This window comes from Procambarus clarkii, chromosome 63 (genome assembly GCF_040958095.1).
Source record: "Procambarus clarkii isolate CNS0578487 chromosome 63, FALCON_Pclarkii_2.0, whole genome shotgun sequence".
NCBI lineage: Eukaryota > Metazoa > Arthropoda > Malacostraca > Decapoda > Cambaridae > Procambarus > Procambarus clarkii.
In genome coordinates this window covers 30,928,335-30,955,544 of record NC_091212.1, presented here as the reverse complement: position 1 = coordinate 30,955,544, position 27,210 = coordinate 30,928,335, and the positions used below count along the sequence as shown (strand labels likewise).

Here is a 27,210-nt window from a genome sequence, read left to right as displayed (position 1 = left end):
TTCCCTGTTTATGAGACAGTTTTTGGTCCAGGAGAGCAGGTTGCCTCTGACCTCTTTGTCAATGAGGCAGCAGAGAATATCTGGGGCGCTAGCCAGTTCAAAGGCTTTTTCGAGGTCCAGGAATATCAGCATTCCTGGTCTGTCATTTAAGTGGGCTAACAGAGTTGTAATACATTCCACTGTGTCAACCCCTCTTCTATAGGCATACATATCATGGTGCAGTTTAGTCATTTTCCACTCCAGTCTGTTGAGTGCCATTCTGTCAGCCGTCTTGGCTGCACAGCTTTGGAGAGAGATGGGCCTGGGATTAGCTGGATCTTTGGGTTTTGGGATCGGCACTATGTCTGCTCTATTCCAAGCAGAAGGTCTAGTTTGAGAAGTCTAGGCTAAATTAATTAACCTTAGGTATGCAGCGTCTCCCTCTAGGCCGAGGTTTCTAATCATTTTTATAGGTTATTTTGTCGGCTCCAGGGGATGTATCCTTGGAGTTTTTCTTAGCCCGATTGAGCTCATCCAGTGTGAAGGGGGCATTAGTGTCAGAGACTTCTTCACATGCTGTAAGGATTCTGTGCCACCTTTCTTCCTCTAGTCCGGTCTGTACTGCTAATACATCTGGTGGAAGTTGATTGCTGGCTGCTCTCTCTGCAAACCTGGTTGCCAGTACTTCGGCTTCCTGTTGAGGATCTTTGGGGTGTGGAGCTTTAGGTGTTTTATTCCCTTTGGCTCGGTGAATTTGCTGCCACATCTCACCGAGAGAGGTGTGTTCATTCAGGTGTGAACACCATTCCAGCCACTTTTGTTCTTTTATTTGTCTGGTCTCTCGATGCACATGTTCCTTGACCTCACAAAGTAAGATCCTGTTGCGGTCACTTGGCTGCTTTTTGTATAGCTTTCTTGTTCTGTTGAGTCTATGGTTGAGTTCTTTGACACGTTCGCAATAGTACCAATGATCTTTATGGTGTCCGGTGTGTAGCGTGTGCGTGTCCGTGTGTACCATTTAGCGTGTGCGTGTCCGTGTGTACCATTTAGCGTGTGCGGCGGCGTCTAGCAGTACCTCAGTTCACCAACTGATGACGTGCGTGGGGAGGCTGCCTCCATAATGGCTTAATCCTACAGACAATAGAAAGCTTGAGTGGGAGTGTAGGGGACCCATTGATGATTGATAAAGATTAAGCCATTTAAAAGGTGGCACGGGCATGAATAGTCCGTAAGTGGTGGCCCTTTTGAGCCATTACCAGTATCATGAGCTGATACTGGAGATCTGTGGAGGTGGGACTGCACCCTGCGTGACGGGAGATGTCTCCCGTTAGGGGACAGAGTCGAGAGCGTGCGTTTATAGAGCGGTAACGGGGGGGGGGGGGGGGGGGGGAAGGGGAGGGGGGTTGAAGCGTGAGAAGTAAGTACTTAAGCAACTCCATTAAGGGGATATTCATGCCCGTGCCACCTCTTGGGTGGCTTAATCTTCATCAATCAATCATCTTTAAAGGGCCTCATCACTCCGCTCATCTATCTTAACTGGTTTATTTTGTGGTGCTATGCATCTAATACACTAATAATACAAATAATATACACATGGAAAATACTGGAGGGTCAGGTCCCAAATCTGCACAGTAAAATAACAACGTTCTGGAGTGAACGACTTGGAGGAAAATGCAGAATAGAACCAGTGAAGAGCAGAGGTGCCATAGGCACAATCAGAGAACACTGTATAAACATCAGAGGTCCGCGGTTGTTCAACACGGGAGACATCTCCCGTCATGCAGGGTGCAGTCGCACCTTCACAGATCTCCAGTATCAGCTCTTGATACTGGTAATGGCTCAAAAGGGCCACCACTTACGGGCTATTCATGCCCGTGCCACCTTTTGAGTGGCTTAATCTTCATCAATCAATCAATCGGTTGTTCAACGTCCTACCAGCGAGCGTAAGAAATATTACAGGATCAACCGTGGACATCTTCAAGAGGAAACGGGACTGTTTCCGTCAAGGAGTGCTGGACCAACCGGGCTGTGGTGGGTATGTGGGTCTGCGGGCCGCTCCAAGCAACAGCCTGGTGGACCAAACTCTCACAAGTCAAGTCTGGCCTCGGGCCGGGCTTGGGGAGTAAAAGAACTCCCAGAACCCCATCAACCAGGTATCTGAGGCTTGTGTTGTGTATGATATCCTGAGACTTGTGATAGCGTGAAATTTGTGTTGCATGTGATAGCCTGAGGCTTGTGTTGCGTGTGATAGCCTGAGGTCTGTGTTGCATGTGATAGCCTGAGGCTTGTGTTGCCCGAGGCTTGTGTTGCGTGTGATAACGTGAGGTTTGTGTTGCGTGTGATAGCGTGAGGCTTATGTTGCGTGTGATAGCGTGAGGCTTGTGTTGTGTGTGATAGCGTGAGGCTTGTGTTGCGTGTGATAGCGTGAGGCTTGTGTTGTGTGTGATAGCGTGAGGCTTGTGTTGCGTGTGATAGCGTGAGGCTTGTGTTGCGTGTGATAACGTGAGGTTTGTGTTGCGTGTGATAGCGTGAGGCTTGTGTTGCGTGTGATAGCGTGAGGCTTGTGTTGCGTGTGATAGCGTGAGGCTTGTGTTGTGTGTGATAGCGTGAGGTTTGTGTTGCGTGTGATAGCGTGAGGCTTGTGTTGCGTGTGATAGCGTGAGGCTTGTGTTGTGTGTGATAGCGTGAGGCTTGTGTTGTGTGTGATAGCGTGAGGCTTGTGTTGCGTGTGATAGCGTGAGGCTTGTGTTGTGTGTGATAGCGTGAGGCTTGTGTTGCGTGTGATAGCGTGAGGCTTGTGTTGCGTGTGATAACGTGAGGTTTGTGTTGCGTGTGATAGCGTGAGGCTTGTGTTGCGTGTGATAGCGTGAGGCTTGTGTTGCGTGTGATAACGTGAGGCTTGTGTTGCGTGTGATAGCGTGAGGCTTATGTTGCGTGTGATAGCGTGAGGCTTGTGTTGTGTGTGATAGCGTGAGGCTTGTGTTGCGTGTGATAGCGTGAGGCTTGTGTTGTGTGTGATAGCGTGAGGCTTGTGTTGCGTGTGATAGCGTGAGGCTTGTGTTGTGTGTGATAGCGTGAGGCTTGTGTTGTGTGTGATAGCGTGAGGTTTGTGTTGCGTGTGATAGCGTGAGGCTTGTGTTGCGTGTGATAGCATGAGGCTTGTGTTGTGTGTGATAGCGTGAGGCTTGTGTTGTGTGTGATAGCGTGAGGCTCGTGTTGCGTGTGATAGCGTGAGGCTTGTGTTGCGTGTGATAACGTGAGGTTTGTGTTGCGTGTGATAGCGTGAGGCTTGTGTTGCGTGTGATAGCGTAGGCTTGTGTTATGTGTGATAGTGTAAGGCTTGTGTTGCGTGTGATAGCGTGAGGCTTGTGTTGTGTGTGATAGCCTGTGGCTTGTGTTGTATATGTTAGCGTGAGGCTTGTGTTGCGTGTGATAGCGTGAGGCTTGTGTTGCGTGTGATAGCGTGAGGCTTGTGTTGCGTGTGATAGCGTGAGGCTTGTGTTGCGTGTGATAGCCCGAGGCTTGTGTTGCGTGTGATAGCCCGAGGCTTGAGTTGCGTGTGATAGCGTGAGGCTTGTGTTGCGTGTGATAGCGTGAGGCTTATGTTGCGTGTGATAGCGTGAGGCTTGTGTTGTGTGTGATAGCGTGAGGCTTGTGTTGCGTGTGATAGCGTGAGGCTTGTGTTGTGTGTGATAGCGTGAGGCTTGTGTTGCGTGTGATAGCGTGAGGCTTGTGTTGCGTGTGATAACGTGAGGTTTGTGTTGCGTGTGATAGCGTGAGGCTTGTGTTGCGTGTGATAGCGTGAGGCTTGTGTTGCGTGTGATAGCGTGAGGCTTGTGTTGTGTGTGATAGCGTGAGGCTTGTGTTGCGTGTGATAGCGTGAGGCTTGTGTTGCGTGTGATAACGTGAGGTTTGTGTTGCGTGTGATAGCGTGAGGCTTGTGTTGCGTGTGATAGCGTGAGGCTTGTGTTGCGTGTGATAGCGTGAGGCTTGCGTTGTGTGTGATAGCGTGAGGTTTGTGTTGCGTGTGATAGCGTGAGGCTTGTGTTGCGTGTGATAGCGTGAGGCTTGTGTTGTGTGTGATAGCGTGAGGCTTGTGTTGTGTGTGATAGCGTGAGGCTTGTGTTGCGTGTGATAGCGTGAGGCTTGTGTTGTGAGTGATAGCGTGAGGCTTGTGTTGCGTGTGATAGCGTGAGGCTTGTGTTGCGTGTGATAACGTGAGGTTTGTGTTGCGTGTGATAGCGTGAGGCTTGTGTTGCGTGTGATAGCGTGAGGCTTGTGTTGCGTGTGATAACGTGAGGCTTGTGTTGCGTGTGATAGCGTGAGGCTTATGTTGCGTGTGATAGCGTGAGGCTTGTGTTGTGTGTGATAGCGTGAGGCTTGTGTTGCGTGTGATAGCGTGAGGCTTGTGTTGTGTGTGATAGCGTGAGGCTTGTGTTGCGTGTGATAGCGTGAGGCTTGTGTTGTGTGTGATAGCGTGAGGCTTGTGTTGTGTGTGATAGCGTGAGGTTTGTGTTGCGTGTGATAGCGTGAGGCTTGTGTTGCGTGTGATAGCATGAGGCTTGTGTTGTGTGTGATAGCGTGAGGCTTGTGTTGTGTGTGATAGCGTGAGGCTCGTGTTGCGTGTGATAGCGTGAGGTCCGCCACTGGCCACCATTGTGTTGCGTGATAGCGTTAGGTCCACCACTGGCCACCATTGTGTTGCGTGATAGCGTTAGGTCCACCACTGGCCACCATTGTGTTGCGTGTGATAGCGTGAGGTCCACCACTGGCCACCATTGTGTTGCCGGACAACACTCCATAATGATGGAGCGGTGAGAGCAGCTCGGGGGTCTGGAACTAATATCGTCATGTCCTCCGAGGGTGGGTGTTATTAAATATAATTGTAGCACGTCTGATTGGCTTGCTCATTGGTGAGTGTAATTACCTAAGTATAGGGACATAACAAGGGCTTCGCTGGTGGTTCCCGTCTTGGCAGTAATCCACACAACACCTTCAAACTACTGACAGTTTTGGCCTCCTCGGTCTCCACATTTACCTCGCGCCAAGGTAAATGTTTGCCACCCTTCTGCACGCGCTCCAGTCGGGTTTTCTTTCTTCTTTCGAGTGAGATTTTCGTTGCTATCCGTTTTATAGCAGTGGCAGAGATGAATGTCTGGGCTACTTCGCAGCACTCCGGGGTCTTGCGGTGGAACGGTATCTCATGTGTTCCTGAAGGAAGTGTCCTCAGGTCCGTGTAGTTCTCGACCTGTAGGCCAGCTTCCATCTCTGTACATCCTGTGCCACGTCCCTCTCCATCTCTACCAGCCACGTGAAGGTCAGTACTAGGTCACACTGGTACATGGCTTGCAAGCTGGCCTATGTCCCATTTATTCAGAGCGACCATCAAGTCTATCATGGGTGGTTTACCGCACTTTCTCCTCGATGAGCCGTTAACACACTTGTTCAGGAAGTGTCTCATTGAGGCCTCTGGCAGGCTGGTTGTGTGCCTTCAGGAGCGTTCGTTAACCCTCTGGCCTTGGCTCAAGTATGTGTGAGCGTACGCATGTGTACAGGCATGTACCAAGGACGTATAATGCGTAAGAGGCTGTGCAGGTGAGCCTAATTACCCGGCTACTACTGTATGCTAAGACCGTGGTCGACACGCACCAACGAACCATTCTGTTCTCTCTGGTTGCCACACTAACAAATATGACTGTCTTCTCTATCCTGAACGGTACGAACACAAGCACCCCATCTAGCTTATCGAGGCCCATGTATCGATAACGTTAATATTACGGTGCTTTAATTGTTAATACGTTACATTTACAATGGACTGGCTTGTTCGGTAAGCATGACAATGTGTTAGGTGAGAGGACTGAATGGTAAACATGGAACAAGATGTAGGGAGGGACGAGCCCTTTAGTGGGAAGAGGACGGCAAAGACGAAATAGGAAAAGATGAGTAAAGTGAGAGAAGAAAGAGAGGCAGGGGAAAGGAAACACGTGTACAAAGCAGAGGCGAATTCACAATAGACAAGGAGGAATTGTTGAAACTTGCACCTTCAAGAACAAGAGGGCACACATGTGAGGGAGAGCAGAACGAGAGCACGGAGGTGAGTGACAACAACATGAGGGGACGTGTGAGGGGCAACAGAAGGAGGGGCCCCGGACACATGGGAGGGACAGAAGAACGAGGGAACAGATGTGGAAGTTGGAAACACAGAGGAGCCAGAGAAATGGGATGCAATACATGTACATAGATTGATTGGTGAAGATTAAGCCACCCAAGAGGTGGCACGGGCATGAGTAGCCCGTAAGTGGTAGATTTTTTGAGTGAATATGATCTTTGGTCGTGAAAGGATATACTGTGTGCTATGTTCGCATTTAAATCATCAGTCCTTACTATGTGGCTGCTATCGTGGGGGTGGACACTGCTTAACAGTAGTATGTATGAGGGTGTCCAGCTGCTGGACACTTCATTATAACAGGAGTGACAGTGTTGGTGGTTTCAGGGCGGTTACTGCAAGATTCAGGGACTCTTTAAGCTCTTCTAAGGTCCTCCGTTGCTTCACATTCCAGGAGATAGTGAAGTAGTGCCTTTTCTGTGATTGTTTGGCAGAAGAAGCATTCCCAATCTCTGGGTTCACCAATCTCCCAGTTGCATCTGTAACCTAGACGTAGTCTATATAACCGAACTGCTATTTCCCCTGTGGATTCCTTTTTGGATATCTAACCTTTCTAACTTGGTGGCCTGAAGATATTGTACCATATTGCAGAGGGCGAATCTTCTGCTACTCTCTGATGTAGATAGGCTTTGTTGAGATGCGCGAGTTTTTTGGTGCGAGTTTGATTGGGTGGTTATAATTAGGAGCTGCCTCGTATGGGCCAATTGGCCTTCTGCAGTTACATTTATTCTTATGTTCTTATATTCTTTCTTGAAAAGAGAGGGCAAACCCGTTTCCAACGTTAGAGTTTCAAGTCTGGTCCACATAGGGGTTCCCAGAGCAGTTCACATAGCATTTTGTGCTACTTCAAGCTTTTTTCACTGCTGTGATAGGCTTTCGATTGCAAGTGCTGCAAAGTCGATCACTGATCTGACTGCCTATACATAATATGTGCGAAGGACTTGAAGATTGGCTCCTCCAGAGAGGGAGGTTCACGACCTGAGGACTGCCGTGCGGGCCGCAGTTCTCTCTCACAAGTAAATGACGGAAGTCTCACATTAAAATGTAGTGCGGGTCCAGGATCATTCTTAGATACTGATAAGTGTCCATCCATTCAATTGGTTGACCCTGTACTATGAATTGGATGTTGGGCTTCGCTATTTTTATGGGCATGGCTTTTGTCTTGGTGGGGTTGAGTTTGATACCAATCTGCTTTGCCCTTCCATTGATGCAGTTTAAGCATTTGGGTGCAAGGCGCGCCGCATCCTTTCCTTTTATGATGATGACAAAGTCGTCCGCGTAGTTTAGCAGCCTGCAGTGTTGTCGGAGTTTCAGCCTCATTATTCTATCCAATAAACAGTTGAAGAGAAGAGGGCTGAGAATACCTCCTTGCGGTGTACCATTTTCATATCTTTTGTACTCAGAGACTGTGCCATAAAGTTTTACTCTTGCTTCTCTGTTTATGAGACAGTTTTTGGTCCAGGAGAGCAGGTTGCCTTTGACCTCTGTCGATGAGGCAGCAGAGAATAGCTGGGGCGCTAGCCACTTCAAATCCTTTCTTGAAGTCCAGGAATATCAACATTCCTGGTCTGTCATTCAAGTGGGTCAACAGAGTTGTAATACATTCCACTGTGCCAACACCACTTCTATAGGCATACATATCCTGGTGCAGCTTAGACATTTGCCACTCAAATCTTTGTTTAGTGCCATTCTGTCAGCCGTCTTGGCTGCACAACCTTGGATTAGCTGGATTTTTGGGTTTTGCGTACGAGGACTTGCCCTCAGCGTGCTGCACCTTGAATACTGGCATTAGAGATTTTCTCTGGATAGTTGGAGAGTTTATCGGAAGACGTATCTTTTGTCGATAGGTCCTAGTGGAGTGGTTCGTCCTGTTGGCTTTGGTCATGGGATGGTAAACGCCATCACTGTCGGGACTGGAACTGGAGAGATTCTTCCTTTTGTAACTGGGAGCAGCAACGTTGGTTTGCTCCCAATTGGTCGCGATGTGATGAAACAAAGTTATGTTTACTTTTGTTGTATGCAGTGTTTGTGTTTTAGTTATTTCTATTTGTTAATTATGAAACATTAATTCTGTAGTCAGGTGTGTGATGTATTAGTCAGTTACTGGCGTTGGCGTCGCCAGCACGTGTGTGTGTGTGTGTACTCACCTAATTGTGCTTGCGGGGATTTGAGCTCTGGCTCTTTGGTCCCGCCTCTCAACTGTCAATCAACTGGTGTACAGGTTCCTGAGCCTACTGGGCTCTATCATATCTACATTTGAAACTGTGTATGGAGTCAGCCTCCACCACATCACTACCTAATGCATTCCGTCTGTTAACTACTCTGACACTGAAAAAGTTCTTTCTAACGTCCCTGTGGCTCATGTGGGTACTCAGTTTCTACCTGTGTCCCCGTACCACCCATGTTAAACAGTTATCTTTTTCTATCCTCTCAATTCCTCTGAGAATTTTGTAGGTAGTGATCATGTCTCCCCTTACTCTTTTGTCTTCTAATGTCGCGAGATGCATTTCTCGCAGCCTTTCTTCGTAACTCATGCTTCTTAGTTCTGGGACTAGTCTAGTGGCATATCTCTGAACTTTTTCAAGCTTTGCCTTATGCTTGACAAGGTACGGGCTCCATGCTGGGGCCGCATACTCCAGGATTGGTCTTACATAAGTGGTATGCAAGGTTCCGAAGGATTCCTTACACAGGTTCCTGAAGGCAGTTCTGATGTTAGCCAGTCTCGCATACGCCGCAGATGTTATTCTTTTGATGTGGGCTTCAGGAGACAGGTTTGGTGTGATATCAACTCTAGATCCTTCTCTCTGTCCGTTTCATTAAGGACTTCATCTCCCATTCTGTATCCTGTGTCTGGCCTCTGGTTTCCACCACCTAGTTTTATTACCTTATATTTTACTCGGGTTGAACGTTAGTAGCCATTTGTTGGACCATTCAGGAAATCTGTCTTGGTCATCTTGTAATCTCATACTGTCTTCCTCCGTCTTAATCTTCCTCATAATTTTTGCATCATCAGCAAACAATGAGAGGACCGATTCTATGCCATCTGGAAGATCATTTATATATATATATATATATATATATATATATATATATATATATATATATATATATATATATATATATATATATATATATATATATATATATATATAAGAAGCAGTATGGGTCCAAGGACTGAACCCTGCGGGACCCCACTGGTGACGTCTCGCCAGTCTGAGACCTCACCCCTCACAGTGACTCGCTGTCTTCTGTTACTAGGTACTCTCTTATCCAATGGAGTACCTTCCCTTTCACTCCTGCCTGCATCTCCAGCTTTCGCCCTAGTCTCTGGTGTGGTACTGTGTCAAAGGCTTTCTGGCAATCGTGTGTGTGTGTGTACTCACCTAATTGTGCTTGCGGGGGTTGAGCTCTTTGGTTCCGCCTCTCAACTGTCAATCAACAGGTGTACAGGTTCCTGAGCCTATTGGGCTCCATCATATCTACACTTGAAACTGTGTATGGAGTCAACCTCCACCACATCAGTTCCTAATGCATTCCATTTGTCAACCACTCTGACGCTAGAAAAGTGTTTTCTAATATCTATGTGACTCATTTGGGCACTCAGTTTCCACCTGTGTCCCCTAGTGCGTGTGCCCCTTGTGTTAAATAGCCTGTCTTTATCAACCCTATCAATTCCCTTGAGAATCTTGAGTGTGCTGATCATGTCCCCCCTAACTCTTCTATCTCCCAGCGAAGTGAGGTTTAATTCCAGTAGTCTCTCCTCGTAGCTCATACCTCTCAGCTCGGGTCCTAGTCTGGTGGCAAACCTTTGAACATTTTCCAGTTTGGTCTTATCCTTGACTAGATATGGACTCCATGCTGCGGCTACATACTCCAGGATTGGCCTGACATATGTGGTATGCAAAGTTCTGAATGATTCCTTACACAAGTTTCTGAATGCCGTTCTTATGTTGGCCAGCCTGGCATATGCCGCTGATGTTATCCTCTTGATATGGGCTGCAGGGGGCAGGTCTGGCGTGATATTAACCCCCAAGTCTTTTTCTCTCTCTCTGACTCTTGAAGAATTTCATCTCCCAGATGATACCTAGTATCTGGCCTCCTGCTCCCTACACCTATCTTCATTACATTACATTTGCTTGGGTTAAACTCTAACAACCATTTGTTCGACAATTCCTTCAGCTTGTCTAGGTCTTCTTGAAACCTCAAGCAGTCCTCCTCTGTCTTAATCCTCATGATTTAGGCATCGTCCGCAAACATTGAGAGAAATGAATCTATACCCTCCGGGAGATCATTTACATATATCAGAAACAAGATAGGACCGAGTACATTACTCAGAGCCGTCGGACTCCACTGGTGACTTCACGCCAATCTGAGGTCTCACCCCTCACCGTAACTCTCTGCTTCCTATTGCTTAGGTACTCCCTTATCCACTGGAGCACCTTACCAGCTACACCTGCCTGTCTCTCCAGCTTATGTACCAGCCTCTTATGCGGTACTGTGTCAAAGGCTTTCCGACAATCCAAGTAAATGCAGTCCGCCCAAGCCAAGAAATTGTGTGTGTGTGTACTCACCTAATTGTGCTTGCGGGGGTTGAGCTCTGGCTCTTTGGTCCCGCCTCTCAACTGTATGTGGTACACACACACACACACACACGTGTGTGTGTCAGGGTGGTGAAGGGGTTGTTTAATTCATGAATCCTGGTGCCATTGTTTTGAGAGTGGTTGGCATTCATGAAGTCATTGTGAGGGCACACTGGTGGTGGCGGCGAGCATGCCACACTCACACTCGTACACACCTCTCCTTTCTTTGTCCAGTCCCAGGTGTTGTCAGGTGTTGCCTCTCCCTGCCCAGTTGAGCCTACGTCATGTGTATGAGGCAGGCGGTGCAGGTGCACACATTGTGTGCACGCACCAAGAATGAGCAAGAGGACAGTTGAGGGTGCAGGTGCGGCATGGTGCTGGAGCGGTCAACTAGCGCCTCCCAGTCATCAGTGACCAGTAGTGGTGTAAGGGAGGGGTGTTCACTCTCGGATACATCACTACCACACCCACCTTACTTTTCCTACTCTGGACTTCCCATTATTCCTCACTACAGTTCTCGTGAGTTTGTAAAGTTTGCAGCGTTATTGGGTGAGTGGTGTGTGGTGGTTTTGAGCTGGGTGCGGGGGTTGCCAGCTGTGTCTGGGGTTGCCAGCTGTGTCTGGGGTTGCCAGCTGTGTCTGGGGTTGCCAGCTGTGTCTCGGGTTGCCAGCTGTGTCTGGGGTTGCCAGCTGTATCTGGTGTTGCCAGCTATGTCTGGGGTTGCCAGCTGTGTCTGGGGTTGCCAGCTGTGTCTGGGGTTGCCAGCTGTGTCTGGGGTTGCCATAGACACCAGACAATGTTGCTCCGGTGCATTCTCAACCTTTGTGCCAAGTTACTTCTCTGTGTGGTTGTTACTATAGGGTGATTCATAATCTGCGGCCTCTACTAACACACTCGGGCTGCCCGCCCTTACATGACCATCACCTCTGTCCAGTGAAGTGACTGGCAGCGTCTGGGGCCACGTCGTCTGGGGCCACGTCGTCTGGGGCCACGTCATGTTATCTTATCATACATTGGTCTGCACACAACCTGTCCTCTCCAGTAACACATCACATACAACAATCAAAATCCCCAACGAACAAATAACGTGGTACTACACGTCATGGCGGCTCAGGAACAATCACGTTTTCTATGCGTTGGTCGGTCAGTTAGGTTAGGTTCACGCGCTTTAGTACATCGTTTAAAGTCCGTTGTGAGGAGGCGAGAGACCGGGCTGCTGCACGACTGGAGGCTGTACTGTGCCTTAATATTATCCGGCCATGATACACAGTAGAATGCAAACACAATTATGCTAATTATATAAGACTGAGAATACCGTGCGGCGGCTCAACTACACCTTGACTGCCAGACATGCAACCCGTTCTCGCAAATTTAATAAGTCAATATTGACTTATTAGTTGCGTGCATAGGTGACATACTAAACATAATAGTTTCCCTTGAAAAGCTTCATATAAAACACCGACCTTACCTAACCTACTTAGTATGTTAAAATAAGCATCTTATAGCTTCGTAATTACAATTGTTACTTAACCTATTATAGGTATAGGTTAGGTAATAATTGTAATTACGAAGCAATAAGATGCTTATCTTAACATACTAAGTAGGTTAGGTAAGGTCGGTGTTTTCTATGAAGCTTTTTCAAGGGAAACTATTATGTTAAGTATGTCACCTATGCACATATTTAATAAGTCAATATTGACTTATTAAATTTGCGAGAACGGGTTGCGACATGAGGTAATGAGGCAGGTCGTAGAGGGAGAACTGTACTACACCATTCATCATCAAAACAAACCAATGTCTAGCATCATCAGACGTCCCTGTACCCAGTCTAGAGTCTGATAGTACAAGTTCACTCAGAATACGTCTTTTATATAAAAAAACAGGTTGAGTTCTTTTACATTAACTTTTAGAGTGTGGGATTACCAGCAGTAGAAGCGTGGTCAGGCGCTGTCTACTAGATGGCTGGCCAGGACATTGTGTGGCCAGGTAGCCGTAGCTGCAGGATGGCTAGCCAGGACATTGTGTGGCCAGGTAGCAGTAGCTGCAGGATGGCTAGCCAGGACATTGTGTGGCCAGGTAGCCGTAGCTGCAGGATGGCTAGCCAGGACATTGTGTGGCCAGGTAGCAGTAGCTGCAGGATGGCTAGCCAGGACATTGTGTGGGCAGGTAGCAGTAGCTGCAGGATGGCTAGCCAGGACATTGTGTGGCCAGGTAGCCGTAGCTGCAGGATGGCTAGCCAGGACATTGTGTGGCCAGGTAGCAGTAGCTGCAGGATGGCTGGCCAGGACATTGTGTGGGCAGGTAGCAGTAGCTGCAGGATGGCTAGCCAGGACATTGTGTGGCCAGGTAGCCGTAGCTGCAGGATGGCTAGCCAGGACATTGTGTGGGCAGGTAGCAGTAGCTGCAGGATGGCTAGCCAGGACATTGTGTGGGCAGGTAGCAGTAGCTGCAGGATGGCTAGCCAGGACATTGTGTGGCCAGGTAGCCGTAGCTGCAGGATGGCTAGCCAGGACATTGTGTGGCCAGGTAGCAGTAGCTGCAGGATGGCTAGCCAGGACATTGTGTGGCCAGGTAGCAGTAGCTGCAGGATGGCTAGCCAGGACATTGTGTGGCCAGGTAGCAGTAGCTGCAGGATGGCTAGCCAGGACATTGTGTGGCCAGGTAGCAGTAGCTGCAGGATGGCTAGCCAGGACATTGTGTGGCCAGGTAGCAGTAGCTGCAGGATGGCTAGCCAGGACATTGTGTGGCCAGGTAGCAGTAGCTGCAGGATGGCTAGCCAGGACATTGTGTGGCCAGGTAGCCGTAGCTGCAGGATGGCTAGCCAGGACATTGTGTGGCCAGGTAGCAGTAGCTGCAGGATGGCTAGCCAGGACATTGTGTGGCCAGGTAGCAGTAGCTGCAGGATGGCTAGCCAGGACATTGTGTGGCCAGGTAGCCGTAGCTGCAGGATGGCTAGCCAGGACATTGTGTGGCCAGGTAGCCGTAGCTGCAGGATGGCTATCACAACATTGTGTGGCCAGGTAGCAGTAGCTGCAGGATAGCTATCACAACATTGTGTGGCCAGGTAGCAGTAGCTGCAGGATGGCTATCACAACATTGTGTGGCCAGGTAGCAGTAGCTCCAGGATAGCTAGTCACAACATAGTGTGGCCAGGTAGCAGTAGCTGCAGGATAGCTAGTCACAACATAGTGTGGCCAGGTAGCAGTAGCTGCAGGATAGCTAGTCACAACATAGTGTGGCCAGGTAGCAGTAGCTCCAGGATAGTTAGTCACAACATTGTGTGGGCAGGTAGCAGTAGCTCCAGGATAGCTATCACAACATAGTGTGGCCAGGTAGCAGTAGCTGCAGGATAGCTAGTCACAACATAGTGTGGCCAGGTAGCAGTAGCTGCAGGATAGCTAGTCACAACATTGTGTGGGCAGGTAGCAGTAGCTCCAGGATAGCTATCACAACATTGTGTGGCCAGGTAGCAGTAGCTCCAGGATAGCTATCACAACATAGTGTGGCCAGGTAGCAGTAGCTGCAGGATAGCTAGTCACAACATTGTGTGGGCAGGTAGCAGTAGCTGCAGGATAGCTATCACAACATAGTGTGGCCAGGTAGCAGTAGCTGGAGGATAGCTAGTCACAACATTGTGTGGCCAGGTAGCAGTAGCTGCAGGATAGCTATCACAACATTGTGTGGCCAGGTAGCAGTAGCTGCAGGATAGCTATCACAACATTGTGTGGGCAGGTAGCAGTAGCTGGAGGATAGCTAGTCACAACATTGTGTGGCCAGGTAGCAGTAGCTGGAGGATAGCTAGTCACAACATTGTGTGGCCAGGTAGCAGTAGCTCCAGGATAGTTAGTCACAACATAGTGTGGCCAGGTAGCAGTAGCTGCAGAATAGCTAGTCACAACATTGTGTGGGCAGGTAGCAGTAGCTGCAGGATAGCTAGTCACAACATTGTGTGGCCAGGTAGCAGTAGCTGCAGGATAGCTATCACAACATTGTGTGGCCAGGTAGCAGTAGCTGGAGGATAGCTAGTCACAACATTGTGTGGCCAGGTAGCAGTAGCTGCAGGATATCCCCAGATAAACCGTGTTTCTCTTCGCGCTAAGATAGTTACGACATAAAACTCTTGGTAATGTACACAAATATCATGTATATAATTAATTTTGTTTAATACAAATTAAAAGTATATAAGTAAAGGGTTATCATGTGAAAGGTAAAGCAGTGTAATACTACTGGTTTAAGTGAACACACTTTAACATTCTGTCTGCAATAATTTACTGAAGTGTAGCCTCTACCATTATTGATCATATATATTAATATTTATATGCACATATATTGGTCAGTAATATAATGAGCATCACAGTCATTAATTTAATACAAGACTCCGAGCCACGACACTTTCAAAACTCTGCCCAAAATATGCAGTATATCTTCACTTAAGTTACATCAAGTGTCTCAATCTGCAAATATTCATTAATAAAGTGACTCCTTAACAGCTGTTGTACTTAACTAACAGTTTACACTAAATAAGAATAATGTCGATAGATTAAGTGCTGTCAAGAAATATCAGAACTAGCTTAGCTGGACCAAATATACTTTAAACTAGCACTAAATCACATCTCCACTAACTGAAGCGGATGTCTGTGTTGAGAAGCCGGTCGTGCCAGCCCCCGTCTCACAGAAAGGATTTCCTTACTGGGATTGTTACCCTGACATTCATATCACGATCGGCAACCGTTGGAGGGACGTATGGTTAGCTACTGCGAATAGCAAATGACTTACTATCACCAGTGACCTATCCCCCGAGGCCTTCCTCCTCTCTCCGTAACAGGAAACGCCTCTGGCTACGTTACCTATTAATCATAAACGATTAACTCGCACACACTTAATGGAAGAGAGACGTGCACCTTACTGTCGCAACTGGCCCTTGAGTCACATGTCCCTGGATACCACTGGTCCTTGAGTCACATGTCCCTGGATACAACTGGTCCTTGAGTCACATGTCCCTGGATACAACTGGTCCTTGAGTCACATGTCCCTGGATACCACTGGTCCTTGAGTCACATGTCCCTGGATACCACTGGTCCTTGAGTCACATGTCCCTGGATACCACTGGTCCTTGAGTCACATGTCCCTGGATACCACTGGTCCTTGAGTCACATGTCCCTGGATACCACTGGTCCTTGAGTCACATGTCCCTGGATACCACTGGTCCTTGAGTCACATGTCCCTGGATACCACTGGTCCTTGAGTCACATGTCCCTGGATACCACTGGTCCTTGAGTCACATGTCCCTGGATACCACTGGTCCTTGAGTCACATGTCCCTGGATACCACTGGTCCTTGAGTCACATGTCCCTGGATACCACTGGTCCTTGAGTCACATGTCCCTGGATAAACTGCTGGGTGAAGGTGATGTCTGTGGCAATACTGGTGTGTGTGTGTGTGTGTGTGTGTGTGTGTGTGTGTGTGTGTGTGTGTGTGTGTGTGTGTGTGTGTGTGTGTGTGTGTGTGTGTGCGTGTGTGTGCGCGCGCCTGCGCTGCCAGCCTCAACATGTAACACAGACATTGCTCTATGGCTTCCTGGGGTTTGTACTTTCTCTTCGTAATTTCTTACATTATCTGAATGGTGGCAAAAAAAGTTATCTCGCGTTTACTTCGACATATTTATTTATATTTATATATATTTATATACAAGAAGGTACATTGGGTTTGTGAGAGTACATAGCATGTTGTGTTTACTTTCTCGTAAAGTCACTAGTACGCCGAGCGCTTTGGGCAGGTCCTTAATCTAACAGATAATATTAAGTACGCAAATTCTAACAAAATTTATAAAATGTGAACAGTTACATTGTAAGAAAATTTAAGAGAGATTTGTAGGTATATTAAAAGTGTGGTGATTATGGGTCCTATTACATCTGTCCAGGAAAAGTTTCAGAAAAGGGTTTGCATTTAAGAACAGGGTTTTGTAAATGTAGATGGTACGAGAGAATGTGTGGAGTGAGTTTATGTTTAGCATGTTGAGGGAGTTAAACAAGGGGGCTGAGTGTTGTCTGAAAGAAGACTTTGTTATTGTTTTGATAGCAAATTTTTGCTGGGTGATGATGAGCTTGAGGTGGTTTGCAGTGGTTAAACCCTATGCACAGATACCATAAGTAAGATAGGGATGGATTAGTGCATAATATAGTGAGAGGAGAGCAGAGTTAGGTACATCATATCTGATTTTAGAAAGTATACCAACTGTTTTAAAGACTCTCTTAGTTATGTGTTGGATGTGGGTGCTCAAGTTTTGTCTCTTGTCTAAGTATAAGTCAAGAAACTTTCCATAATTTTTATTGCTGATGTTAACATTGTCTATCTGAAGCTGAGTTGCATTTGTTGATTCAAACAAGATGTAGTAGGTCTTTTCTATGTTTAGTGTGAGTTTGTTGGTTGACATCCATAAGTGGACCTTTTTGTAATTCATTATGTACAACATTATTCAATATGTGCGGGTTAGGGCATGACTAGATGAGGGTAGTATCATCAACAAACAATATAGATTTATGAATGTTAAGAGACATTAGACAGATCGTTGATATATCTAAGAAATAGGAGAGGTCCTAGGATGTTGCCTTGTGGCACCCCTACGGTTAATGGGAGAGGTTATATCATTGATGGCTACATATTAGTGTCTGTCACTAAGATAGGATCGGGTATAGGTCAGGGCAAGGCCTCGGATTCCATAATGGTGGAGTTTAAGTAAGAGGTAGTTATGGTTAACAGTATCAAAGGCCTTTCTCAGGTCAATGAAGAGTCCAATCGGAAACTCATTTTTGACAAGGGCTGAGTAGATTATATCAAGCAGACTAATGATTGCATCGTTGGTACTCTTTTGGGAGTGGATGCCAAACTGGCAGGGGCCGAATATGTCGAATTTTACGAGGTAGGAGTAGAACTGTTTGTAAATAATTATTTCAAATATTTTTGATAGTATAGGTAGATTTGATATTGGTCTGTAATTATTTATGTCTGCCTGATTGCCTCCATTATGCATTACTCGTGCTTTTTTAAGAATATCGGGGAAGGTATGACACTAGAGATTTGTTGAACCAGCAAAGATACGGGTGGCGCAAGGCCATGGGAGACACTCTTGTATACCATGCATGGTATTTCACTAATGTTCCCAGCTTTGGTTTTTAGTGAGTGAATGATGGACACAACATGTGTCGGGCTGACTGGTGAGAGGAGAAGAGAGCTTGGATAGCTGCCTGAGAGATATGTGTTGATATGTGTCTGAGTCTGTGGGATTTTTCTGGCAAGGTTAGCACCAATCGATGAAAAGAAGCTATTAAATTCAGTCGCAAGTGTATAACCATCCTTTGAGAGTTTTATCTGGTTATATGAGTGTTGTTTAGTTCATAGGATGTTAGAGATGGCTTTCCATGTGATTTTCATGTTGCCTTTTGCTTTTTTGAATCTACTTTCATAACAGAAAAGTTTTGTTTTGAAACAATGGGCAGAGTTTCTTTCACCCTATGCCTCTGTTACCTAGCTGTAAAATAGGTACCTGGGTGTTAGTCAGCTGTCACGGGCTGCTTCCTGGGGGTTGAGGCCTGGTCGAGGACCGGGCCGCGGGGACACTAAAGCCCCGAAATCATCTCAAGATCTCAAGATAAGATCCGTAGAGCTCTTTAAGCGTCGCCCCGTCGCCCACAAGTGGTAGACGTCAAGTGACGTCTTTAAGAGTCCACCTGGCGCCAGCTGGTCTTGTATTACGTCATAGTTGTGTGTTGATGTTTCAACTCTCCACCAATTATAGCTCGCCATTATTTCTTCTTTTTCTTATTGGTTTAGACACGTCCCGTTGATGCCGTGACGGAAGTGTCATCAGTCTCCCAATTTGTTCTCCTCTTTGAAAGATACATTTTCTACACATGAACAATACACTTCTCAATTTGCTTCAGGTAATTGCTTCCTAAATATAACTGGCCTAGCCATTAGGCCAGTAATCCTATGGTCCAAGCCGGACCCTAGGATTACGAGTCCAGAGTGCTAATCCTCTGGTCTCGTAATTCTAGGGTCCGGGTTCGATCCCCGGTGATGGCAGAAACAAAATGGGCAGGGTTTCTTTCACCCTGATGACCCTGTTACCTAGCAGTAAATAAGTACCTGGGTGTTACAAGCTGTTACGGGCTGCTTCCTGTGGGTGTGTTGGAGGAAAAAATAGTAGTTAGTAACAGTTTTGTTTGTGTGTGTGTGTGTGTTTGTGTGTGTGTGTGTGTGTGTGTGTGTGTGTGTGTGTGTGTGTGTGTGTATTCGCTCACCTATTTCTACTCGCATATTTGTGTTTGCAGGATCGAGCATTGGCTCTTGGATCCCGCCTTTCTAACCATCGGTTGTTTACAGCAATGACTCCGGTCCCATTTCCCTATCATATCTAGTTTTAAATGAATAGAGTTTGCTTCCACAACCTACTCCTTAAGTGCATTCTATTTTTCCACTACTCTCACGCTAAAAGAAAACTTTCTAACATCTCTGTGACTCATCTGAGTTTCCAGGTTCCACCCATGTCCCCTCGTCCTCTAGTTAGTATTCCGTGTGAACATTTCTTCTATTTCCACTCTGTCAGTTCCCTGAGTATTTTATATATTCCTATCATATTTCCCCCCCCCCCCCTCTTCCTTCTTTTTTCTACTTTCGTAAGGTTTTGTTCCTTCAGGCGCTCTTCATATCCCATCCCTCGTAACTCTAGGACGAGCCTCGTCACAAACGTCTGAAACTTTTCCAGTTTCCTTATGTGTTTCTTCAGGTGGGGACTCCATGATGGCGCGGCATACTCTTAAGACTGGTCTCATGTAGGCAGTGTAAAGCGCCCTAAATGTTTCCTCACTTAGGTTTCTGAATGATGCTCTAACTTTTGCCAGTGTAGAGTACGCTGCTGTCGTTATCCTATTTATATGTGCCTCAAGAGAGAGAGAGAGAGAGAGAGAGAGAGAGAGAGAGAGAGAGAGAGAGGGAGAGGGAGAGAGGGAGAGAGAGAGGGAGAGAGGGAGAGAGAGAGAGAGAGAGAGAGAGAGAGATAAAGTGTGTGTGTGTGTGTGTGTGTTTGTGTGTGTGGGTACTCACCTATTTGTGCTTGCAGGATGAAGCATTGACTCTTGGATCCCGCCTTTCCAGCCATCGGTTGTTTACAGCAATGGCTTCTGTCCCATTTCCCTATCATACCTAATTTTAAAAGTGTGAATAGTATTTGCTTCCACAACCTGTTCCCCAAGTGCATTCCATTTTTCCACTACTCTCACGCTAAAAGAAAACTTCCTAACATCTCTGTGACTCATCTGAGTTTCCAGTTTCCACCCATGTCCCCTCGTTCTGTTATTATTACGTGTGAACATTTCATCTATTTCCACTTTGTCAATTCCCCTGAGTATTTTATATGTCCCTATCATATCTCCTCTCTCCCTTCTTTTCTCTAGTGTCGTAAGGTTCAGTTCCTTCAGACGCTCTTCATATCCCATCCCTCGTAACTCTGGGACAAGCCTCGTCGCAAACCTCTGAACCTTCTCCGGTTTCTTTATGTGTTTCTTCAGGTGGTGGGTCCATGATGGCGCGGCATACTCTAAGACTGGCCTCATGTAGGCAGTGTAAAGCGCCTAAAAGCCTCCTCACTTAGGCTTCTGAATGAAGTTCTAATTTTCGTCTGTGTAGAGTATGCTGCTGTCGTTATCCTATTTATGTGCCTCAGGAGTTAGATTAGGTGTCACATCCACTCCCAGGTCTCTTTCTCGAATCGTTACTGGTAGGTAGTTCCCCTTCATTGTGTACTGTGTGTGTGTGTGTGTGTGTGTGTGTGTGTGTGTGTGTGTGTGTGTGTGTGTGTGTGTGTGTGTGTGTGTGTGTGTGTGTGTGTGTGCGCGCGCGCGCGTGTGTGGGGGTATATACGTACGCTGTTAAGGCAACTTTCAAGCAGCATTGTGTGCTCTGCTCGCGTATCTTCACACACGTTCCCACAGTGAAAGTCCAGCACTTCCAACCTTCCTTCACTGAATTCATTCACTCTAGGTTGTGTCCGCGAGCCAGCACAAGGTAGTACAGGATACAGGCAACACAACACAAGGTAGTACAGGATACAGGCAACACAACACAAGGTAGTACAGGATACAGGCAACACAACACAAGGTAGTACAGGATACAGGCAACACAACACAAGGTAGTACAGGATACAGGCAACACAACACAAGGTAGTACAGGATACAGGCAACACAACACAACACAGTACAGGATGCAGGCAACACAACACAACACAACACAAGGTAGCACAGGATACAGGCAACACAACACAACACAGTACAGGATACAGGCAACACAACACAACACAAGGTAGCACAGGATACAGGCAACACAACACAACACAGTACAGGATGCAGGCAACACAACACAACACAAGGTAGCACAGGATACAGGCAACACAACACAGTACAGGATACAGGCAACACAACACAACACAAGGTAGCACAGGATACAGGCAACACAAAACACAGTACAGGATGCAGGCAGCACAACACAACACAAGGTAGCACAGGATACAGGCAACACAACACAGTACAGGCAACACAACACAACACAAGGTAGCACAGGATACAGGCAACACAACACAACACAACACAGTACAGGATGCAGGCAACACAACACAACACAAGGTAGCACAGGATACAGGCAACACAACACAACACAGTACAGGATGCAGGCAACACAACACAAGGTAGCACAGGATACAGGCAACACAATGTAGTACAGGATACAGGCAACACAACACAAGGTAGCACAGGATACAGGCAACACAACACAAGGTAGCACAGGATACAGGCAACACAATACAAGGTAGCACAGGATACAGGCAACACAACACAAGACAGTACAGGATGCAGGCAACACAACACAAGACAGTACAGGATGCAGGCAACACAACACAACACAAGGTAGTACAGGATACAGGCAACACAACACAAGACAGTACAGGATGCAGGCAACACAACACAAGGTAGCACAGGATACAGGCAACACAACACAAGACAGTACAGGATGCAGGCAACACAACACAAGACAGTACAGCATGCAGGCAACACAACACAACACAAGGTAGTACAGGATACAGGCAACACAACACAAGACAGTACAGGATGCAGGCAACACAACACAAGGTAGCACAGGATACAGGCAACACAACACAAGACAGTACAGGATGCAGGCAACACAACACAACACAAGGTAGTACAGGATACAGGCAACACAACACAACACAAGGTAGTACAGGATACAGGCAACACAACACAAGGTAGCACAGGATACAGGCAACACAACACAAGGTAGTACAGGATACAGGCAACACAACACAACACAAGGTAGTACAGGATACAGGCAACACAACACAAGATAGTACAGGATACAGGCAACACAACACAAGATAGTACAGGATACAGGCAACACAACACAAGATAGTACAGGATACAGGCAACACAACACAAGGTAGTACAGGATACAGGCAACACAACACAAGGTAGTACAGGATACAGGCAACACAACACAAGGTAGTACAGGATACAGGCAACACAACACAACACAAGGTAGTACAGGATACAGGCAACACAACACAACACAAGGTAGTACAGGATACAGGCAACACAACACAAGATAGTACAGGATACAGGCAACACAACACAAGGTAGTACAGGATACAGGCAACACAACACAAGATAGTACAGGATACAGGCAACACAACACAAGGTAGTACAGGATACAGGCAACACAACACAACACAAGGTAGTACAGGATACAGGCAACACAACACAACACAAGGTAGTACAGGATACAGGCAACACAACACAAGATAGTACAGGATACAGGCAACACAACACAAGGTAGTACAGGATACAGGCAACACAACACAAGGTAGTACAGGATACAGGCAACACAACACAACACAAGGTAGTACAGGATACAGGCAACACAACACAACACAAGGTAGTACAGGATACAGGCAACACAACACAAGGTAGCACAGGATACAGGCAACACAACACAAGGTAGCACAGGATACAGGCAACACAACACAAGGTAGCACAGGATACAGGCAACACAACACAAGACAGTACAGGATGCAGGCAACACAACACAAGATAGTACAGGATACAGACAACACAACACAAGGTAGCACAGGATACAGGCAACACAACACAAGACAGTACAGGATAGAGGCAACACAACACAAGATAGAACAGGATACAGGCAACACAACACAACACAATATAGTACAGGATACAAGCAACACAACACAAGATAGTACAGGATACAAGCAACACAACACAAGATAGTGCAGGATACAGGCAACACAACACAAGATAGTACAGGATACAGGCAACACAAGATAGAACAGGATACAGGCAACACAACACAAGATAGTACAGGATACAGGCAACACAACACAAGATAGTACAGGATACAGGCAACACAACACAAGATAGTACAGGATACAGGCAACACAACAGAAGATAGTACAGGATACAGGCAACACAACAGAAGATAGTACAGGATACAGGCAACACAAAACACAAGATAGTACAGGATACAGGCAACACAACACAACACAAGATAGTACAGGATACAGGCAACACAACACAAGATAGTACAGGATACAGGCAACACAAGATAGTACAGGATACAGGCAACACAACACAAGATAGTACAGGATACAGGCAACACAACACAAGATAGTACAGGATACAGGCAACACAACACAAGATAGTACAGGATACAGGCAACACAACAGAAGATAGTACAGGATACAGGCAACACAACACAAGATAGTACAGGATACAGGCAACACAACACAAGATAGTACAGGATACAGAGAACACAACACAAGATAGTACAGGATACAGGCAACACAACACAACACAATATAGTACAGGATACAAGCAACACAACACAAGATAGTGCAGGATACAGGCAACACAACATAAGATAGTACAGGATACAGGCAACACAAGATAGAACAGGATACATGCAACACAACACAAGATAGTACAGGATACAGGCAACACAAGACAAGATAGTACAGGATACAGGCAACACAACACAACACAATATAGTACAAGATACAAGCAACACAACACAAGATAGTACAGGATACAAGCAACACAACACAAGATAGTGCAGGATACAGGCAACACAACACAAGATAGTACAGGATACAGGCAACACAAGATAGAACAGGATACAGGCAACACAACACAAGATAGTGCAGGATACAGGCAACACAACACAAGATAGTACAGGATACAGGCAACACAAGATAGAACAGGATACAGGCAACACAACACACAAGATAGTTCAGGATACAGGCAACACAACACAAGGTAGTACAGGATACAGGCAACACAACACAAGATAGTACAGGATACAGGCAACACAACACAACACAAGATAGTACAGGATACAGGCAACACAACACAAGATAGTACAGGATACAGGCAACACAACACAAGATAGTACAGGATACAGGCAACACAACAGAAGATAGTACAAGATACAGGCAACACAGATAGAACAGGATACAGGCAACACAACACAAGGTAGTACAGGATACAGGCAACACAACACAACACAAGATAGTACAGGATACAGGCAACACAACACAAGATAGTACAGGATACAGGCAACACAAGACAACACAAGATAGTACAGGATACAGGCAACACAACACAAGATAGTACAGGATACAGGCAACACAACACAACACAAGATAGTACAGGATACAGGCAACACAACACAAGCTAGTACAGGATACAGGCAACACAACACAGTACAGGATACAGGCAACACAACACAACACAAGATAGTACAGGATACAGGCAACACAACACAAGATAGTACAGGATACAGGCAACACAACACAACACAAGATAGTACAGGATACAGGCAACACAACACAAGATAGTACAGGATACAGGCAACACAACACAAGATAGTACAGGATACAGGCAACAGAACACAAGATAGTACAGGATACAAGCAACACAACACAAGATAGTACAGGATACAGGCAACACAACACAAGATAGTGCAGGATACATGCAACACAACAGAAGATAGTACAGGATACAGGCAACACAAGATAGAACAGGATACAGGCAACACAACACAAGGTAGTACAGGATACAGGCAACACAACACAACACAAGATAGTACAGGATACAGGCAACACAACACAAGATAGTACAGGATACAGGCAACACAACACAAGATAGTACAGGATACAAGCAACACAACACAAGATAGTACAGGATACAGGCAACACAACACAAGATAGTACAGGATACAGGCAACACAACACAAGATAGTGCAGGATACATGTAACACAACAGAAGATAGTACAGGATACAGGCAACACAAGATAGAACAGGATACAGGCAACACAACACAAGGTAGTACAGGATACAGGCAACACAACACAACACAAGATAGTACAGGATACAGGCAACACAACACAACACAAGATAGTACAGGCAACACAACACAAGATAGTACAGGATACAGGCAACACAACACAAGATAGTACAGGATACAGGCAACACAACACAACACAAGATAGTACAGGATACAGGCAACACAACACAAGATAGTACAGGATACAGGCAACACAACACAAGATAGTACAGGATACAGGCAACACAACACAAGATAGTACAGGATACAGGCAACACAACACAACACAAGATAGTACAGGATACAGGCAACACAACGTGACACTGGACAACACGTGACACTGGACAACACGTGACACTGGACAACACGTGACACTGGACAACACGTGGCACTGGACAACACGTGGCACTGGACAACACGTGACACTGGACAACACGTGACACTGGACAACACGTGACAACACGTGACACTGGACAACACGTGACACTGGACAACACGTGACACTGGACAACACGTGACACTGGACAACACGTGGCACTGGACAACACGTGGCACTGGACAACACGTGGCACTGGAAAACACGTGGCACTGGACAACACGTGGCACTGGACAACACGTGACACTGGACAACACGTGACACTGGACAACACGTGACACTGGACAACACGTGACACTGGACAACACGTGGCACTGAACAACACGTGACACTGGACAACACGTGACACTGGACAACACGTGACACTGGACAACACGTGGCACTGGACAACACGTGACACTGGACAACACGTGGCACTGGACAACACGTGACACTGGACAACACGTGACACTGGACAACACGTGACACTGGACAACACGTGACACTGGACAACACGTGACACTGGACAACACGTGGCACTGGACAACACGTGGCACTGGACAACACGTGACACTGGACAACACGTGACACTGGACAACACGTGGCACTGGACAACACGTCACACTGGACAACACGTCACACTGGACAACACGTGACACTGGACAACACGTGACACTGGACAACACGTGACACTGGACAACACGTGACACTGGACAACACGTGACACTGGACAACACGTGGCACTGGACAACACGTGACACTGGACAACACGTGGCACTGGACAACACGTGGCACTGGACAACACGTGGCACTGGACAACACGTGGCAGTGGACAACACGTGACACTGGACAACACGTGACACTGGACAACACGTGACACTGGACAACACGTGACACTGGACAACACGTGGCACTGGACAACACGTGACACTGGACAACACGTGACACTGGACAACACGTGACACTGGACAACACGTGGCACTGGACAACACGTGGCACTGGACAACACGTGACACTGGACAACACGTGACACTGGACAACACGTGACACTGGACAACACGTGGCACTGGACAACACGTGACACTGGACAACACGTGGCACTGGACAACACGTGGCACTGGACAACACGTGACACTGGACAACACGTGACACTGGACAACACGTGACACTGGACAACACGTGGCACTGGACAACACGTGACACTGGACAACACGTGGCACTGGACAACACGTGACACTGGACAACACGTGACACTGGACAACACGTGACACTGGACAACACGTGACACTGGACAACACGTGGCACTGGACAACACGTGGCACTGGACAACACGTGACACTGGACAACACGTGACACTGGACAACACGTGACACTGGACAACACGTGGCACTGGACAACACGTGACACTGGACAACACGTGACACTGGACAACACGTGGCACTGGACAACACGTGACACTGGACAACACGTGGCACTGGACAACACGTGACACTGGACAACACGTGACACTGGACAACACGTGGCACTGGACAACACGTGGCTCTGGACAACACGTGACACTGGACAACACGTGACACTGGACAACACGTGGCACTTTACAACACGTGGCTCTGGACAACACGTGACACTGGACAACACGTGACACTGGACAACACGTGGCACTGGACAAC

The 27,210-nt window shown here is 46.9% G+C and overlaps 1 protein-coding gene across 4 annotated transcripts in view; it reads left to right on the top strand.

Annotated features, from left to right (window-relative positions):
* LOC123769434 (putative fatty acyl-CoA reductase CG5065) overlaps window positions 1-27,210 on the top strand; it is a 274,956-nt gene that overhangs the window by 76,227 nt on the left and 171,519 nt on the right. Inside the window, exon 1 of one of the 4 annotated variants that reach the window (XM_069308831.1) lies at window positions 11,101-11,244. The exons of the other annotated variants lie outside the window; for them this stretch is intronic. The gene's annotated coding sequence lies outside the window, so the exon portion shown is untranslated. Of the gene's footprint in view, window positions 1-11,100; window positions 11,245-27,210 lie in introns of those variants that run through there. 4 annotated transcript variants of the gene reach the window in all.